The sequence below is a fragment of the Benincasa hispida genome, chromosome 9 (genome assembly GCF_027475165.1).
Source record: "Benincasa hispida cultivar pf3 chromosome 9, pf3_genome.v1.1, whole genome shotgun sequence".
Classification (NCBI taxonomy): domain Eukaryota; kingdom Viridiplantae; phylum Streptophyta; class Magnoliopsida; order Cucurbitales; family Cucurbitaceae; genus Benincasa; species Benincasa hispida.
This window is the reverse complement of record NC_143486.1, coordinates 35694931-35704623: the sequence shown is the minus strand read 5'-3', so window position 1 is coordinate 35704623 and position 9693 is coordinate 35694931.

The following is a 9693-nucleotide window of genomic DNA, read 5'->3' as shown; positions in this document are numbered from 1 at the left end:
TAGCAATATGGGGAGCTAAATGATGAGGTAGACGATCGTGTAAGCGGGCGCTAGACGATCGTGTAGCAATGCGGGGAGCTAAACGATGAGGTAGACGATCGTATAGCAGATGCACGAAGCTAAGCGATGCGCTAGATGATCATGTAGATATGTATGCGCGTTAAATGATGAGGAGTGACGCGTTAGACAATCGGGCTTTACGATAGGCAAAGTACTGCACGATCAATGTAAACGCTAGACGATAAGCATAGAAGTTGGACGATAGCGCTAGACGATAGCACTAGACGATAGCGTTGAGCGTTAAAGCGATGCACGGGAACTAAGCGATAGACTACACGATGGCACTACGCGATGAGCGTGAGCGCTACATGATAGCCGTGTTGTGCTAGATGATGAGTAGACGCGCTACACGATAGGCGGAATGCTAAGCGATAGGCGATGACATTAAGCAATAGGCGGATGCGTTAGACAATAAGGTGTCAGCACTAAACGATGGGCGTGGTAGCTAAACGATAGCCTATGCGTGATATCGTTAAGAGCGAGATCGTTTACTAAACTATTGAACTACAAGATGGACCCCTGGAGCTAAGTGATAGATGCAGGAACTAAACGATTGATTGGCTTGAGAACATGTGCATTATGCTAATTAAATACTCTAAAAGAATGTTTGATTCATAGTTTTAATAAGTTTTAGTTGATGAGTCCAACTTCATCGTTATGCCGTCGAAAATTTTTCATCATCTTCGTATCTCATATCTAGGTAACCAAGCTTCTCTTCTTCAAGATCTTGAAAAAGAAGATTCTCTCATCTATTCAACTATTGAGTTTTCTTATTTTGCAGGTGCAACAAAGGAGTAAAGATTTAGTATTGCAGTCTCTTTATGATTTTTCTTGGGAAACTCTAGATCCAACACATTCACTACAAGAATTTTGCCTTGAATGTACCATTTATACACATTCCCAGTAAACACGGTTAGTTGAATATAAATTCTGATCATATTTTCACTTTCAATCCTTTGTCTTAAACCTTTTTTGTTTGTGATCCTTTGAACAACAATGATCAGACAAAGATGCCTATAACCAGATATTACTAAAGCTGGGGGGTCTGTTCAAGAAGAATTATGAAGGGATCCATACTTACCAAGTAGAGAGGGATAGTAAACTCATAATGTTTGTATCACTTGTAATTTGTGTTTTCAAGGTCTGAATTATTGTACGGCCTTTTAAATTATAATTTTATAACAGAATTTGTGGATTAAATGTAATAGATTTGTAATCCATACACAAATAATATGTCATAACCATAGTGTTCGATGATGATGCATCATGTTATACTTTTTGATTGAAAAAATGGATTTGACAACGGAATTTTAAAAAACAGACAATAATTGATAAAATGGATAGATTCTGGACTTCAATGTCGGTTTAAAGGGCTTCATTTGATTCTTGGACTTCAATTACAACCAACATTAAAGACAGTGTTATTAAAGCCCTTTAATGTCGGTTTGAAACTGACATTAAAGACAACAGACATTAAAGGGCTTTAATAATACTGCCCTTTAATCTCGGTTTAAAACTGACATTAAAGTCCAAAATTCTTCTAGTGAACAAATACAAAAGCATGTGTAATTAAAAGAACTTCTCATGTATTTAAGAAGAGAATGAATAGACCAACATTAGCTTTCAAACTTAAAATGCAAAAGCACATGGAATGAGAAACGAAATTGATCATTCCAATGTTCGAAGAACCCCATAAGCAGAAAACTAGCCATTCAAAAAACTTCTAACATCAATTTAATTTGGTGATTGCAATATTCAAATACTTGCCAAATTTGGCTATTCAAATGAATCCAGATTTTTCACATACTTAAGTTGTATCCTAAATAAGGCCGACAACATGATTTTTCTCAAAACGTGCATCTTATATTTTCCAAATTTAGGTTAATTTGTTCTTTGTTTCTTTTGTTTCCCATTAGACGTAGTAGGTTGCTTATATTTAGCTTTCTCCAATATATTTTGTAACATTTTCGTTCTATTTCATAAATAAAAAAAGACATGAATAACCATGCACCAATTTTCAATTATGATGTTTAGAAAATGTTTGTATTCTAACAATCAACTTCATTTCATTTAAGACAGACCTCCCATGTAAAAGGACAACTATTTCCATGAAAACCTAGATGTTTTCCATCTCTGTCGAGAAAAGAACAAAATTTTTACCCTTTTTTTTCTCTTTCTTCTTCTTCAAAAAACTATTAGGTTTTGATTTCAAAATGAACCAATCAATTGAAAAGATGATGGATGGTTGGCCATCCTTTTTTTTTTTTTTTTTTTTTTTGTCTCTCAGAAGTTGATTAATACAGAATACTCATTTACTAGAAAAAGAGATACAAAACCTATTTGCTAAAACTTGCCCCATTTACTAAAACGTGCCCCCATTTTGCTATTTTGTTAATTTACACATTTACTAGAAACAGAAATACAATTACAAAAAACAACATTCCTCAACTCACACTATCATGAAAAAGTTCCGGAGGATGGCGTAACTTGTTGAGATTAGTAAATTAGAAACATCACAGGGAGAAATAATTCTCAGAAAACAATTTCAAACCAGTAAACCAAAAACTTAAGATTATTGAAAACTTTGATTATTTAAGTCTTGAAGTAAAGTCGGTTCTAACTGATTTCATAGTTTGTTTCATTCAAACTAAGTCGCCAATATTTAAACGCTCTGGCTAGAATTATTCATTTATTCATTCTATTTTCATATACATTGTACAAAGAGTTTTCTTAGAGAAATTGAGAAAAGGGATTGATGCACCTTGTAATCCTATCTAATAAAAGATTCATGACTGTTTTGAATAGTGGACGTAGGCCTCAGTTTGCCGAACCACTTACTTCCTTGTCTTTGTTCTTTCTCCCTTCTTTGCACTTGTTTCTTCTTCTGCTTCGTGCTCTACTATTTCATCGAGAGGGTTGAAAGAAGATTCTTCTAATTTTCTGCACATAGATCAATTTTGTTGTATTATTTTGTCTTCATAAAGGCAACACATGTAAGGCTTCTTATATAGCAAATATTTCCTAAAATTTTATTAAATTTTTTTTATTATAAACTCACGAATATCAGTTCAGAAAACAACTCACAAATATTCAAATCACCAAGGAAGTATTGGGCGACAATCAATCTAACGACCATGAGAGTCCAATCAAGTCGGTCAACACACAGAAACAGTCACAAACATTATATAGTAGCAGATGGCAACTCAATCTCCTCTATCTCCTCAAGCCACTAGTCTGTAGGGTCGCTATTAAAAAAAGAGAGAAAACACGAAGCAATTAATCATAGAAGCAAGATGTTAATCCCTAAAGAAGCAAGTATGATAATTTTTTATTTGAAGCTATAAACTCCAGGGCTTAGACCAGTACAGCTTCAAGTTGACATGCATAGTTAGGGATTTAATGCTGAGAGCATTGACTAGCCCACTCTAAATTTACTCTAAATCTCACAAACTTTTAAGAGAAGAAACTTGTTCTCTTACAAAACTCAAGAATGCACAAGAGAAGAATATTGTTCTCTTGAAACTCGGTTTCTTTTCAAACTTCAATTTGCATATATTGATTTTGATTCTTTTCTCTTGCATACAAACGAGGGAAATGAACTCTTTATATAGTACTTAAGAGACACTTCCTAAAAGACACAAAATAAATGAAGTACATGTATACATACCATTCATGTACTTGAACACATGTATCCAGAAATGCATGTATCTTGAAATTAGAAATGTATCTAGGAATGTATTATCCATAATGTATGTAGCTTATTAATTCCTAACATGCCCCCTTAAGCTAGACTTCCCTGACTCCGAGTTTCTCTTTCATTTTCGAGAATAAGTCTGTCTTTAATGCTTTGTGAATATGTCTGCAACTTGATCTTGTGTCTTGCAATACTTGATATATACTTCTCCATCTTTGATCAATTCTCTGATGAAATGATACTTGATCTGTATGTGTTTGCTTCTTCCATGAAAAACTGGATTCTTCGAAAGTGAAATAGATGATTTATTGTCACAGAACATGACGGTCCCTTTCTCTTGAGGACACTTCAATTCATGTAGTACCTTTCTAAGCCAAAGTTCTTGACAAATAGCTGCAGACAAGGAAATGTATTCAGCTTCCATTGTTGACAATCCTACAACATCCTGCTTCTTTGATGCCCACGAAACTGCTTCAGAACCAATATTAAATACATACGCAGAAGTACTTTTGAAATCATCAATATTTCCTCCCTAATCACTATCACTGTAGTCAACATGAACGTTATCCACATTCCTTTTATAGTGGATTCAATGATCAACAATTCCAAGAATATATCTAAGAACTCTCTTTCCAGCTTCCCAATGACTTCTCTTTAGTGATGCCATAAATCTACTCAATAAACTTACTGAGAACATAAGATCAGGTCTAGTTGTAGTTAAATACATTAAACTTCCAACAATACTTCTATTGATGGTGGCATCAAAACCTTCACTATCATCATGCTTGCTTAATTTTAAACCCAGTTCCATAGGAGTATTAGCAGGATAAGTATTCTCCATTTTGAACTTTATCAACAAATCCTTTGCATACTTCTTCTGGGAAATTGCAATCTCATTATCACATTGTTTAACTTCAATGCCAAGAAAGTAATGAAGTAAACCCATATCAGTCATCTCAAATTCTTTCTTCATGCTCTTTTTGAACTTGTCAATCATCATGTTTGAATTTCCCGTAAAGATTAAATCATCAACATATAGACAAATCATTAAGAAATTACCATTTTTGTCTTCTTTGGTGTAGAGAGTATGTTCATATGGATATCTTCTGAAACCATCCTTCAAGAAAAAAATCATCGATACGTTTGTACTAGGATCTTGGTGCTTGCTTTAGCCCATACAATACTTTCTTCAATTGACACACCTTATTTTCTTCTCCAATTTTGGCATAACCAGGGGGCTGTTCAACATAAATTTCCTCCTCTAAATACCTATTTAGAAATGCTGACTTAACATCCATTTGATGAACTTTCCAGTTATTTTGTTCTGCAAGGGCTAACATCAAATCTACAGTCTCTAAGCGAATTACTGGTGCAAAAACTTCTTCATAATCCACACCAAACTTTTTTTTGTAACCTTTTACTACGAGTCCGGCCTTGTATTTCTGCACTTCTCCATTTTGCTTCAGTTTTGTTCTATAGATCCATTTGACTTCAAAAGCTTTTCTATTCTCTGGTAATTTGATTAACTCCCATGTCTCGTTTCTTCTGATTGCATCAATCTCTTGATCCATTGCATCTTTCTATTTCTCATCTTGAATAGCTTCTTCAAAGTATATAGGATCAACATTTGAAAATAAAGCAAAATCAGCATGTTTATCATCTTGTATTCTTCTTGAAGTATTATAGATCTCTTGAATATTTCTCGTCTTCCTTGTAGTAGTTTCTTCATCACTTGTGGAGTGTGATGAAGAAGGTGAAGTTAGTGGTTGAGTCTCTTCAAGCTCTAAGTCTCGAGCATCTTTTTTGTCATTCATGTCAACAAGTAATTGATTCTGGACTTTATTTGGTGCATCCCATTGCCAAAATTTTGCTTCATCGAACTTGACATCTCGACTAATAATAACTTTCTTACTTACTGGATTGTATAATCTGTAAACCTTGGAGTTCTCACTGTACCCAACAAAAATGCATTTTTCTGATTTATCATCTAATTTACCTCTTTTCTCATCTGAAATATGAGAATGAGCAATATACCCAAACACTCTTAGGTGACTAATAGTTGGTTCAATCCGCTCCATGCTTCTTGAGGAGTAATACCTTGCACACTTTTAGTTGAAGCTCGATTTAGGAGATAAACTGCACAAGTTACTGCATCTCCCCAAAATTGACCTGGAAGCTTCTTGGCCTTCAACATACTTCTTGTAAGTTCCATTATTATTCTATTTTTCCTCTCTGCAACTCCGTTTTTTTTAGGAGTTCTTCGAACAGTATTCTGATGCTTGATTCCCTTTTACTTTAAGAAATCTACAAAGACTATATATTCTCATCCACGATCCAAACGCAATACTTTTAATTTCAAGTTACTTTCATTTTCTACCATTGCTTTGAATGTCTTGAAACATTCGAAAGTAGAGCTCTTTTATTTTAGTAGATAAATCCACGTTTTCCGACTGTAGTCATCAATAAATGTGAGAAAATAACGGTTACCTCCATTTATAGTGGTTCTCATGGGTTCACATAAGTCTGTATGGACAAGCTCAAGAGGTTTTGATGCTCTCCAAGAACCTTCAGTCGGAAATGAATTTTGATGATGCTTTCCGAAAACGCATGCTTCACAAAATTGATCTTCCTTTTAATATTTGGTATTCCTCTCACCATATGTTGTTGAAACATGTTAGACAAAGTGTCAAAACGCAGGTGCCCAAATCAACAATGCGACAATCATGAAGAGTCATTTACTAAAGTTTCAAAACAAACAAGCTTCTCATAGCATTTTTTAATTGGAAACATTTTGTTGTGAGTCATGCGTACCTTCATTATGAGACCTCCATTCTTGGTTCTAATCTCACATATATTATCTTTAAAGATAACATCCTGTCCTCTTAGGATAAGTTGCCCAACACTTAAAACATTGTGTTTGAGACTTGAAACATAATACACATCAGTAATTCTTTTTGCTCCCTTTTTTGTCTTAACAAGAATATCTCCTTTTCCTTTGACCTCAAGCTTCTTGTTGTCACCAATCTTCACTACATTTTGATGAGATTCATCTAAAGATATAAAAATATCCTTTCTTCCTGTCATGTGGTTACTACAACTACTATCAAGATACCATATTTCCTCAGTGCTTGTTTCTTGGAATGTGTTATCCATAATGTATCTAGCTTATTAACTTCTAACCTTTAATTCCAGTAAGTACTGCCTCCAAAAGATAATACAAGGAGAGGGATCTTCTATTAAGCTTTGGTCTTCTTTGATTTAAGCTAAGCAGTCCTTCAATAAGACTTCAACTTGTATCTATCTTCTTTAAGACTCAAAATATTCATGCATACAAAACTACAACAAAGGTTCAAAGGTATCAATCCATTTTTAAAATTATGTATAATTTTTGTTAAAAAAAATCAAAGTAAATGAGTTTTTATGTATTTATATGCTTAAAAACTTAGTTTAATGTATTTCACACAAGCAATAGTCATAACATATCAAGCTCAAATAAGCATACCAACTTCATTTTTTTTTTCATAACACTTTTAATATCAAAGCATCTGTAAGCAATAGTTCTGTAAGCAAAAAGATGTGAACTTAGGACATACCAAAATCTCTCGTACTCCAAATCATATGTAGTTTATGTTGGGTTGTATGTTCTAAAACTTGCAGTTTGTAAACATTAAATATATTCTATTTGCAATAAAGATGTTATTGATGTTTATTCAGTAAAGTTATTATTGAATATGTAAATTGCACATTAAATCCTAAATCCAATAAACTAACAAACCATTGGATATAACATGAATACTTGAACTTTATGGAGAGATATAAAAGTAGATCAAGGTCAAGTATATAGCCAACACAGTCTATAAGTATAAGGATAGAGTTGGATACCTTATCCTGGGGACACTATGGATGCAGCTCGATTTGTATTTGATAAAACAATATGATCATGAAATCGTTCATGTAGAGACATGCAAGTGGGGACATCCTATGCAAAAGATGCTTGCATAATACTGGACCACGAAATAGTCACTTTTCTTTATAATATCGTTTACTATTAAACTGACTGTTTTAATTCAATAAGTCTCCCATTTTAGTGTTAAGACTAGGTAGATAGTTGGGGACACGGTCCTACAAGATGCAATTCACTCCTACCTGATTTCAAGGTTAGTAGATAGGTTGTTCCCTTAAATATTGACTCCTAGTCTTGAACAAGGAGCCCCACCCTCTCTACGACTGAAGAGAGACAAAGTTTAGTGGTAGGACTACAAACCAATTGTTTATTAGTGGATCAATGGAGACTTAAGCAGCATGATGTATTACAGGGGTATAACGATAATTTTGACCCAGCTATAATTATGAACAACCTATGAATGATCGACTTAATAATTATGGTTAAATCATGTGGACAGAAATATATCTACAGTGAGGAGAGTGCGACTACTGGGTTTTAGTGAAGTGTCCTAGTAGTTAACAAATGTTGGTCAATTAGGTTAAAGAGTTTAGCCAGTTAATCTCGAATTGTTGGAGTTCATAGTCTGAAGGTCCATTAGGACCCCTTGCTAGCTCATATCGGACTAAATCTTAGAATAGTGTGACGAGTGAGTTTGAAGTGTTCATATTCGAATTAGGGAATAAGTGTTATATTTAACGACGTATCATTTAATTGAGAATTGAATGATAAAGAGAGAGTTGAAGATATTTTAATAAGATTTAAATATTAAAACTATGAATAAGGATTCATCAGGATTAGTGTTGGATTTAATAATTGAATATTAAATTAAAATTATGTAATTATTTAATTAATCATTTAATATTAATTTAATTTTAAATGAATTATTTGAATTAATTTTGTATTTAATTTATTTGGCAAAGTGTTGATTCCACAAAATGCCACTTATCCCACTAAATTGAGTGCATTTTGAATTGTCAAAATTTGGTTAACTCAATTTTGCATGAATTGCATGTAATTACTCTATAAATAGGATGTTTTGATAGAGACTAAAGGTTCTTGGCCATTTGATGAATTTTAAGTTAGTTGAAAATCAAATTCTTCTTGGCATCTTAGAGATTCTAAAAGAGTTTTAGAAATTAAGTCTTCAATTCTCTCTCAATTTCTATACTAAATTCATCCCTATTTTAGTCACTCACTGGATCCCACCATCTCGTTCTAAATGTGGAGAATAGTTGGGAAGATTCTCGTGGTGGTTCACAATCGGTTCGTGAGGAGACTGGGGTGGAATTGGTGGTTAATTTAGAGCTACAAAGGTTGTATTCTCTAACTTTTCTTTTACATTTATTTTCATGCTTATTCCGTATAAATTAGCATAATTAGAGTACTAAAGATCATTTCTCTTCCGCATGTTGAATGTCAACTCTAACATTTCGTGTCTAACTTAGTTCCCAATTTACAAACTATATCCAAAAATGTAGATGAAAATCAGTTGAGTATTAGATTGAAAAAGAAAACAAAGAAATGTCAAAATACTATGCATATAGCTAAGGAATATTAACATCCAAATATATACCAATATCAACAGTCATGTGTCTAGTGTCAATATTGAAGGAGATTCTAAAAGAGAGGTGGAAACTAATCATAGTATATATATCTAATCTCCTTGGGCCATAATATTAGATAAAGAGAAATCAAAGGGGTTAGATAATTGAAAACCAAACCATAATACTATCAGTAATCCCAAAAATTTAATGTAGTTAAAATAATAATCAAGAAGAAAACAACCAACTTGAAAACTAAATCTAGTTTGATTTGGCCTATAGTTTCATGGCTCAGGAACAATCCTCCATCAAACTACTGAAGATGCCAAATGAGAATGAATTTTCAATGCCTTAACAAGTTAAAAGCTAATAGATATGTATGCAACTTGTTGATTTGAACGAAGGTATATGGTAGAAAATTGTAACTCAGTAATACATACGATGACGTACAA